Below are 10,985 nucleotides of genomic sequence, written 5' to 3'. Positions count from 1 at the left end.
CAAAGGTGCATTCAGATTCTTCTTTTATCAATTTCTTTACATTATACACTTCCAACTCCCAGTTCAGCTTCTATTAAGGTCCATCTTCATAATTCCACATGGATGATTTCATTTAGTCTAGACCTTCTTAAAATTCCCTTTCCACTTACCCTTATTCGGAGATTCATAATCCATGTCATATCAATTTCTGCCCAGAAGCTCTATATCCTAAACAGTTCTATTCGGCCCTTGTTCCCCTCCGTCACGCCCACTTAAATAACTCGGCGTCATCAAATTAGAAATAATCAAAATTACTACCAAAGCAATCATTTATTATAAATCAAAGATACATAGATAACATAAATGTTGTAGTAAACAAATAAATAATTAAATCATTTAAAAAAAATCAATAGAACAATGTTAAGATCACTAATGATAATTTAGGTTATCTATGTCTTTGATTTATAATAAATTATTGTTTTAATTAAGGTACCTTAGTCCACCGTTTTTAGACCATTTATTCAGGATATTGGCATAGGTTATTAAGATGATTTGATCAGAACATTATATCCTCTGATCTAACAACACATTTTTTCAACAATCATTGCCTGATACCTAGTGGCGCACGCAGGGGGGGTTTCTGGGTCTCCAGAAACCCCTCCCCTCCGCTAACAAAGCGCCCCACATATAGGCACTGTACTATACAGCAGCCGCGGCGCTGTCTAAGCACCGCCACGGACGCTTCTTTGACAGCGCCGCGGCTGCTGTATAGTACAGTGTAGCCGAAACAGAAGCATGCGCAGCAGCTCTCGTTTTTTTTTTGTTTGTTTTGTTTTTCCCCGATGGAAGGGGGGGAAACCCCACCCCCTGACAATCCTGCGTGCGCCCCTGATACCTATTGTATGCCAAGTACTCTTCCCCTAGAGCTGTGCCCCATTGGATGCATACTAATACAGTACTCTTGCATAAGGATAGAGACAATCTTCCCTGACTGCAACAAATATAAGATTTGTCATAAATCTACATTTGAAGCACCATAGGATTCTATACTTGCAAGTGGCGAATTTATACCAGACATTCAGGTATCGATTTGTATACAACTCCAAGGGGTATATTTACTAAACTGTGGGTTTGAAAAACTGGCGATGTTGCCTATAGCAACCAATCAGATTCTAGCTGTCATTTTGTAGAATAAACTAAATAAATGACAGCTAGAATCTGATTGGTTGCTATAGGCAACATCTCCACTTTTTCAAACCCGCAGTTCAGTAAATATACCCCCAAGATTTAAGATATTCGGCTTGATGTGATGTAACTTCATATGGACATTGAAATTTAATATCTGTCTATTCATGCTTTCAATCTGAGACTAAGGGCCTTTATCATCCATGTATTCTTTCTGGGAATGAATGCCATGGATAAATCATAGATTACTCCTCAATTGGGTGGTACACGATCATTGATAAAGCACATTAAAATTTATGTATCCTGAGGTGTAGTTCCAGTCAGATCCTGTGTGTAGAATTTAATTCATTAACCTCTATGTGTTGTTGTTAAAAGACACAATTTATATGAACAGATGTGGCCAGTTTTGAAATTATTATGATGTTAGACAAATTGTGAGTATTGGTTACGCCAACTATTATCATATTTGAGTCCACGTCACAGAGCCAACAGCGGTTGTTGTTATATGTAATATATCATAGCCAAGCTTTGCGTCCATTTATTCTCCAAGTTTACTAATTAACTTAAGTATTATACACACTCAGCCATGGTCCTTCAGAGGTTTCCTCCCACAGGGGAATTATTCCGCCAAGTCCGAAATGCTATCTATCCTTATATTTTAGTCTTAAAACTTTTGTTGTCCACTTTTCCCGGCTCCATGCTTAAATAATTTATTTTGGCAATGGTTCAAGTCCCCTCCTTCTCATCATCATCATCTTTTATTTATATAGCGCCAACATATTCCATAGCGCTTTACAATTGGGGACAAACATAGTAAACTAATAAACAAACTGGGTAAGACAGACACAGGCTTACAATCTATGGGAAAATGGGAGTTTGACACATGAGGCTAAGTCTACATTTTGCATTTCGGCCCAGCCAGGCTGCAAAGGTAAAAGTGACTCATAAGCTAAATGATCCTGTCACACAACAATGTTGGTCAGGGGATAGTTGTCTTGTGTGAAATTGTGTAACGGGTAGTAATAGGGTAAGGTAGTGAGGTTAAGAGGGTGGTTGAGGAATATTATAAGCTAGTCTGAAGAGGTGGGTTTTTTAGAGAATGCTTGAAAGTTTGTAGACCAGAGGAAAGTCTTATGGTGTGAGGGAGAGAATTCCATAGAGTGGGTGCAGCCCAAAAAAAGTCCTGTAACCGGGAATGGGAGGATGTGATGAGTGTGGATGAGAGACGCAGATCTTGTGCAGAACGGAGGTGCCGAGTTGGGAGATATTTTGTGACAAGAGAGGAGATGTATGTTGGTGCAGCTTTGTTGATAGCCTTGTAGGTTAGTAAAAGTAATTTATATTGGATTCGGTAGAAAACAGGCAGCCAGTGTAGAGACATACAGAGTGATTCAACAGAGGAATAGCGATTTGCAAGGAAAATCAATCTTGCCGCAGTGTGCAAAATAGATTGTAGAGGTTTGAGTCTGTGTTGGGGAAAACCAGTAAGGAGGGAATTGCAATAGTCAATGCGGGAAATGGTGAGTGCATGAATTAAGGTTTTTGCAGTGTTCTGTGTGAGATATGTGCGAATTCTGGAAATGTTCTTTAGATGTATGTAACATGATTTAGATATAGAGTCAATGTGGGGAACAAAGGATAGGTGTGAGTCAAGTGAGTCTCATCTTTTATTAATAAGGCCCCTCCCACAACTATATTTTATTAACAGTAGAAGCAACATCCAGGTTGCAGAAAATAAATAGCTTCAGCCTATGGACGCCAGAAGGCATCTGAAATGAAAGATGCTTTGCTCGTTATGATGTACATATTTGTATCCTCTAATAATGTCAACACTTTTAGTCATACCCTCTTCCTCCCTTCATGACAGGGACCTGATATGTCCTCAGTGGAGGAGAGTGATGTGTTTGCTGTATTCTACAGCCACATTGGGAGAGAGGTTTTCAGACCGTCAGAGATAATCATTTAAATACCATGAGACTGATTCAGAGTGGAAGGCAGGCGTAAGCGTAACTTGTGATTACAAAAAGCTGCACGCAAGTTTATGTGTATGTACGAGGTATTCAAAGCTACGGATGCGTCTAGGACTGAATGAATGCAACCGCTTATCATCAGACAAACCAGTAAAGCCGAACTTCCGAACTTGTACAAGAACCTTTTGTTTAATATCTTATGAATTGCTATGAAGCATCATTACTATTCAGCATGAAAAACTTCCTGACAAGCATTCCACAAAAAAAAATATCTTTGCTACAACACTGCCAATTATAATCTATAGTCAAGCAACTACTAAGGTTGCGATAAACATCTGCGAATCATTCACAGACCTTTAATTACAAGCTGTTCGTTAGTTTGAGTGTTTGTCATCATCATTTGCTACCTACATCTGCCAATGTCCATCCACAAATAAGACAGATTTTTTTCAGCAATATACACGACTACGTCCCAGTCTGAATCCATATTGCTAGAACACGCAGTTACTGTACATTGTCTATATTAGAACACCTCTTCCCTCCATCCATCTGGTCTCTTCGGGTGTAAGGAGTCGTATGTGGCAAAAGTCATTGGGCTGAAAGCCCTCAGTTGTATACGTTCAGTTTCTGAGCATGCTCAGTGCATTAAATACCTAGGGCTCACTCCAAATCAGGCCTTCACGGTGGCTCAGTGGTTAGCACTTCTGCTTTACAGCACTGGGGTCATGAGTTCAATTCCCAACCATGGCCTTATCTGTGTGGAGTTTGTATGTTCTCCCTGTGTTTGCGTGGGTTTCCTCCAGGTGCTCCGGTTTCCTCCCACACTCCAAAAACACACTGATAGATTATTTGGCTGCAAACAAAATTGACCCTAGTCTGTGTCTCTGTCTGTGTATGTTAGGGAATTTAGACTGTAAGCTCCAATGGGGCAGGAACTGATGTGAGTGAGTTCTCTGTACAGCGCTGCGGAATTATTTATATAAATAAATGGTAATAATAATAATTTTGTGGCTGAAACCCAAGGTTGGCTAGTTGGTTTAGCGTTCATACATTTGCAGTGTTTCATATTGTAAGCTTTATATGGTTTGTAAGTTACTAAATAGAAATTCCACAATGAAATGTATTCATCGCTTCCATATCATTGTCATACAGCCGAATGTAACTATAACAATATTTTTATTAGCATTTACATTCTATGAATAAAGTGTAAGCTCCCCCCGCTCTGTTCAGAGACCAACAATGGAGAATCCTATAAGGTTTATGAAATTTATTGTATCAATGAAACTTGGTTTCTAAGAAAAAAATATCTGCATATATGCCGTACTGTATTGAAAACTGAATTATATATTGTACTTCATAAATGTATGCGCACACATAATTATATTTCTTGGCTGCGCCACGTTAAGGAACAGTCTATGTATCTACAGTATGCTATTATCTGTCTGTATAGCTTTTATTTACCATGTGCTTGACGCTATTATGTGTGTTTGAATGACAATATGAGCTAAATGTAAATCACTAGCTAGCTTCTTATATAAGAGTTCTAAAAGTTTTATATTAAAACAATAATTTACTTTTTCCATCACAAAATAGATATATATATATATATATCATCCGTGCTACCAAGTGCATGTTTATGGCTAACATGTATGGGCATATATAGAATTTTTTAGGATCCATTTTACTCCCCCCTCCCCCCTTTCTTTAAAAAAAATTCCACTGCCTTTTTTATTTTGTTTTATTTTCAAGGCTTCAGTTTGAACTCTTTATTTTCCTACGTTAATTATAGATTCTCTGAGTCTACAGGTCTACACCTTACATGACCTGACAGCTGTAACAACTTAAAGGCAATAAAAAACGTCATGGGTAGATTTATCAAGCATTCCAAAAAGGAAAAGTGGAGGTGTTGCCCACAGCAACCAATCAGATTCTAGCTAGCATTTTCTAGAATGTACTAGAACAATGATAGCTACAATCTGATTGGGTCTTATCAGAGCCCTTATAACACAGGGCATGCTGAGCAGTTACCCAAGGGCCCCACGAGAATAGGGGCCTCATAGGCTTGCCAACCTTTCACTATTTTATTCTGGTAGATTTATTTATATGGACCAATCACATCAGTATCAGCTGTTACCTATCCATAATGATTTTGTACTGTTCCATCTCCCTCTGTATCATTTACCAACTGAGTACCATTGTTATGTTGAATTTCTTGTTTTTCATCTTTACAGCTCATGTTATATTGTCTAAATGTTTATGTGGATCAATCTCTACTGTACAGCATGTTTTTGAATGTTTAAGCACTGATTTTGTTGGAGGTACCAAAAAAATATAAGCTTAATTTTATCAATAATTTACATTTTTATTCATGTGAGTGATTCTGTAGGTAGGGCCCCAGTGCACTGCTTTGCCCGGGGGCCTATAATGCTGTCAAGACATCCCTGGTTGCTATAGGCAACAACTCCAATTTTCCTTTATAGAAGGTTTGATAAATCTACCCTTCAGAGTTTTTACTAGTCCTACTCCCAGAGACACCTCTTCCAATCCACCATCTAATTTCCTTATCAGAGGTTCAGTGGGAAACACATACAGCAGAGGGTTGAAGGGACAATCTTGCCTAACCACGAGTCCGCTCTGAAAGCTTTGTCTAGCCAACCATTAATTACCAGGACAGCACCGACATAACCCCTACCAAAAGCTTTGGACTGATTCAAGGCCAAAAAATATTTACCTAGCCATTCAGACCTGCACCACTCGAGGGCTCCCCAAATACCAATGACAGCAGAAAAGTGATCTATAAAACAGAGAAGTTATACAAACTTTTCACCATTAACTTCATATCACAGCTGAGTAGAAGGTAGGGTGTAAGTTTTCAATCCTAGATGTGCCCTTGCCTTTAAATAGCAGACACTCTCTTGGAGGGAGAGAATGCAATTCTTGTAGATATTGTCTTACTGTCGCCTCTTGCAGTATATCCCATTGTAACAGTCAAAGCCCATGAGAGCGGATCCTGGAACATTTCAAGACATTAATACTCATCTAAAAACTTCAAAAAACTGCAGCCATGCAGTTCTTTATGTGAACAAATGTAACTACTTGTCAGTATATCAAGCTGCGTGTCCAGGTCGCTGACTTTGAAAACACCCTTGTCACAAAAAGATCTATCCTTACATTTGCACAGTGGATATTCTTGCACTTCATGATTTTCATCTTTTCCCTAAAATATTGCTTGGTTTATCTTCAATTATGTCCTCAATTTATCATGAGAGTGAAGGGACATCGGGACTGTGTGTTTTTTTTTTTTAAAAGTATTTTTATTGAGATTTTTATACAACACAAAGAAAATACACAATAACCATCCTACCTAATTAACCCCCCTGTGGAAACGTGTCATTTGTACCAGTATACGTTGATGTCGTGTAAGCCTCTGATCAATATCCTTTGATCAATATCTCATTCTAGAGCATCATAGCCAACTACTTAACATATTGCTAACAGGGTATTAGCTTACATATATGTCTAAATGATCTCATCTCAAAGTCATCCTTAGTAGAGCTGGTGCAGGGTTGAAAGCTAACCTCCTCCCCGGTTACTCCCTAACCCCATCACATCAACCTGATGAGGGTGAATAACGAATCGTGACTCATACCAATGGTGCCACACCTTTTGATACTTATGCATGGCCTTCCTGCTTTCATACATGAATCGTTCATGCTTCCACACTATGGTAACCAGAGTGGTCCCTTGGAGAACACTAGGTGGCTCGGACGCCATTCAGCCCCTAGCAAGAATAACCGGGACTGTGTGTTTAAAGATTTTTTTTATTAAATCGGTCGTAGTTTAACTGGAAGGTGCAAAATGCCTCTTGTTATAAGTATTGGGTGGGAACCCAATCTGTGGTTTCTCAGAGGTATCTGAATACCCAAACCCTTTTGTGGGGAGAAAAAGCCTGTTCACCCTCCCGCAAGGCAATGCCTTCTGTTTAAAGATTGAAGTAATAGTTAGAATTGTACAACCAAAAAACAGAAAAGATTACAGAAATTACCAGTGAATGAACGCCCAAAGCCAGCAAATGAACACACAAGTCCAGCGAATAAATAAGGTGACTTTCTTTAATATAACAAAGGCAACAGATCAACCTGCATAGATGGTATATTAAAATGAATTTGAATGCATTAAAATTGAAAATATTCATTCACTGGTAATGTTTATTCACTGTACGATCCACCCTATGCGGTCCCTGGTATAATTTGAGGGACATTCCCCACATGATGTAATGTTGCCTGTTCCTTCCACCCTTCTGCCCAAACGCCCTCTTCATCCAGAATCCATTCCAAGCACATACTCATATATTGTCCTCTGTACTATTAATTCAGTAGGTAGAATATACTCAATTCAGACCAGGCTAACAAATCTGATGTCTGATAAAGATATGGGAATAACTTTAAATGCTTGCCAAAGGTTTAGCCTCATTTGCACTAATCTGAACCTAGAATTGGCCAACTCTTGTAGGTGAACAAGCAAATATTATATTCAGATGAGCCACTTGAATGTATACAAGTGAAAAGATGATGGGCAGGATTTTGTCTATAACTGTTCCTCCTTTGGGAGTTGCTGCTTCTCACGACCATCTCAACTGTACCAAACTACCATCAGAAGTAACAAGTATGTCTATCATTACTAGCATTGAAAAGTAAGATAGCGGTGGGTCAGTCATCCTGTATGTGACAGATTATGTCCAGCTGAGAGCATTGTAGAAGTTAAAACTGGCTCACTTGGTACATTTGGGAACAAAATTTTGGAGTGGGCTTTACTCTTACCAAGGGAGTGTTGCTATTCTACACATGACTAACCATTTTCCTACTTCTAAGGTTGGCAGGATGGTCAAGAGGATACTCAAACTGAGTTGCAATAGATTTGGTCAGAGGCAACTAAGAAATAAAGGGGTTGATCAATACATTAAAACAGTTAATTGAATGGGGAAGACTTGGGCTGGAGAAGGAGTAACACAGACTGAGCAGGATGCTGGAAGATATAGAAATGGGAAGATACCACTGGACAGGGGAAAATCTCTCAATCTCTGGAATTGCTGAATAAACTATTTTAACATAATACTGTTTGCATGGTGTTAGTATACTAGAAGTGGTTTGTTGCAGATGCCAAAGATTCCTAAATTATCTTTAGGACTTAAATAAAATCTTAAGATGGTTTATGACTAACATAAGATACTTGCACCTCCTCCCCCTCACTCCCTCTCAGCCCATGATTTTACTACCTACTTCAAAGATAAAATCGACAAGATTTCCTCATGCCAGATCCAGAACACTCCACCACGTTTGACTACACTCCCAATCCACACTTTGTTCTTGCTCTTCTGTAACCAAAGACAAAGTTCTCTCCATCTCCTTCTCCTCACCATCTCCTATAATGCCACAAATTCATTAGTCTCCCAAGCTCACTGCCTTGGTGACACGCTTGACTCCACCTTCTGCTTTCTTCCTCAGGTCTCTCTCCCAATCCTGTCTCCTCCACCTTATTAATATTGACAGAATATACCCTTTTCTTACCAAAAGGCTTAACCATTCTCCCAACATCTCCCGCCTTAACTACTGCAACCTCCTGCTATCTGGCATTCCCCTCACCCATTTATCCCTTCAATGCATTTTAAATGCTGCAGCTAAACTGAATTCCTCTCTCACCACTCCACATGTGCTGCATTGATTTAAAAATCTCTGAACTGGCTCCTCAAGTCCTCCATAATCCAATTCAAATTACTCAACCTTACCTGCAAAGCCCTCAACAAAACCACCCCTTCATACATCTCAAATCACATATTAAAAATGCTCTCCCTCTTGTCCTCTTAGATCTACCGCTGACTTGTGCCTTGTCTCCCTCTGGTAATCACCTCTCACTTCCACCAAGACTCCCATTCCGCTACCCACTTATTGAATTCCCTACCTGCCCAATCAGTCTTTCCTAAAGCCTTCAAATCTAATACATCCTCACAACTGTCTCAATCTCCACTCTGAACAACATTCGCTCCCCCTGTTTCAGCTGCCCCTTATTCTAGATAGAATGTAAGCTCTCTCATGAGCACCCTACCCTTTGTTTTCATGTATGCATTTATTTTTTTCTACCTTTGTAAGTGTTTTATGTATGCAGTTTTCCTTTCTGTACTGCGCTGCGGAGCACTGTGGTGCCTTACAAAGTTACGTTAATAATGACAATAATCATAAGGATGGTAATAAAGTAACTGGTGCATCAGAAGTATATACAAAAGAACGGGTTTGGAAGAAATTTTCTGTGACCTGTCAAGTTTAGAGGTCCTCGACACATGGAAACATTACTTTATAAGTTATCATGTCATCCTTCATAGTTGAATAGCTTAGCCTGTATTTGTGGTAGGTGACAAGTGAACTTATACACTTGCCCATCCCCTTCCTGGCCCCACAAGTGGTGATAGTTCCTGCTGCCCTCCCATCATGCAGCTCACTTTCCATCATGCTTCTGTTCTCCTTCACCCACTCATACTCAGTATATTTGTGCTTTTACCATGCATATTTGCCTACACATTCCTATGCATTTTGCAGTACTACATTTCTTTCCTTGCCGTCTTTCAGCTGTTTATTTTCCCACTGCAGACTTGTCTCATGTCAATCATACCAATTTCTAGTGTTCTTCAGCTACACTCCTGGCTTCATTAAATAAGTTCCGTTCCAGATACTTCTACACTCTGTAAGAAAGATCAACCCCAGAACCCGAAACAACCAGTTGTCATGGCATGGTACTCCTCTCCTGTATGTGTTTCTCACTTTTTATTTCACTGCATTCTCAATGCTTCCCTTTCATGAGCTCGGTTTCAGTCTACATTGCAGTCTAATATCCCTCTATGTCCTGCTCATTTGTCTTTTGACCAGAACTACTTACTTATCTCTTGCACTATCTGCTCCTAGTATCTCATTGACCTTATTATTTATTTATTGTGTTCAGTGTGGCCAGTTCATTGCAGTTTCCCTTTGATTTTACAGGAATTTGTATTGCATGCATCTCTAGTCTCCTCTGCTCTCGCCCTCTGTCTCTGTCTTACCCCCCTGTCATCTGATAGACTTGCTATAGTAGGCTTCATACCAAGTATTTTTCTGATTTTACACAGGTAGAGTATAACAATATATATTTAAATACTTCTTGTTCAGACTGCTCTTAACTTGTTCCTCCACACATAGGTCACTTACAAAACCCAAAACAACCAAGGCACAGTGAAACATCCAGCATGGTGTTCCAGTGAATCTCAATTTGAGCAGATTTGTCTTGATTTCCACCTAACACAATTTGCTTAGACAAATTTTGCCCAGGCCAATGTGAGGAGTTTGGTGATAATGATTGTGAAGGGCTCACCGGGAAGTCAGGCATCTGGTGAGCTCCGTTGTGTTGCTGTGGCTGCCCCCCTATTGGCCGGGTCAGTAAGCCATCAGGGTTCACCTCCTGGCCATTTGAACGCCTAGCGGTGTGGTGACCCATTCAGGGCTCACCGCATCACCAAGCAGCATTGAGACAACGATACGTGACATCGGCGCATCCGCAGCTATATAAGCATGTACTGTGATGAGGGAGGGGGACATTTACTGTGATTGGATGGGGGGAAGGAGCATTTACTATGATAAGGGGTGGAACAGAGTGTGATGAGGAGGACGGGCATGTACTGTGATGAGGAGAATGGGTATGTACTGTAATGAGGAAAAGGGAGAATGTACTGTGTGATGAGGGAGAGAGTCAATGTACTGTGATGAGGGAGAGGGGTAATGTACTGTAATGAGGGAGAGGGAATATTTACAATGAGGGCCTGGGAGGAGA

At 39.9% G+C, this 10,985-nt stretch overlaps 1 long non-coding RNA gene across 2 annotated transcripts in view; it reads right to left on the bottom strand.

The window, feature by feature from the left end:
• The window catches only part of LOC142140054 (uncharacterized), a 41,962-nt gene extending 31,299 nt beyond the window's left edge, over positions 1–10,663 (bottom strand). Inside the window, exon 1 of one of the 2 annotated variants that reach the window (XR_012688278.1) lies at positions 10,530–10,663. This is a non-coding gene — a long non-coding RNA (uncharacterized LOC142140054). Of the gene's footprint in view, positions 1–5,865; positions 5,918–10,529 lie in introns of those variants that run through there. The other variant, XR_012688279.1, reaches the window with a different exon arrangement.
• Between the last annotated feature and the right edge of the window lie 322 nt (positions 10,664–10,985).

Source organism: Mixophyes fleayi, chromosome 2, assembly GCF_038048845.1.
Source record: "Mixophyes fleayi isolate aMixFle1 chromosome 2, aMixFle1.hap1, whole genome shotgun sequence".
Taxonomy (NCBI): Eukaryota; Metazoa; Chordata; class Amphibia; order Anura; family Limnodynastidae; genus Mixophyes; species Mixophyes fleayi.
Note: the sequence above shows the minus strand (reverse complement) of the source record. Positions and strands in the feature narration are given on the sequence as shown.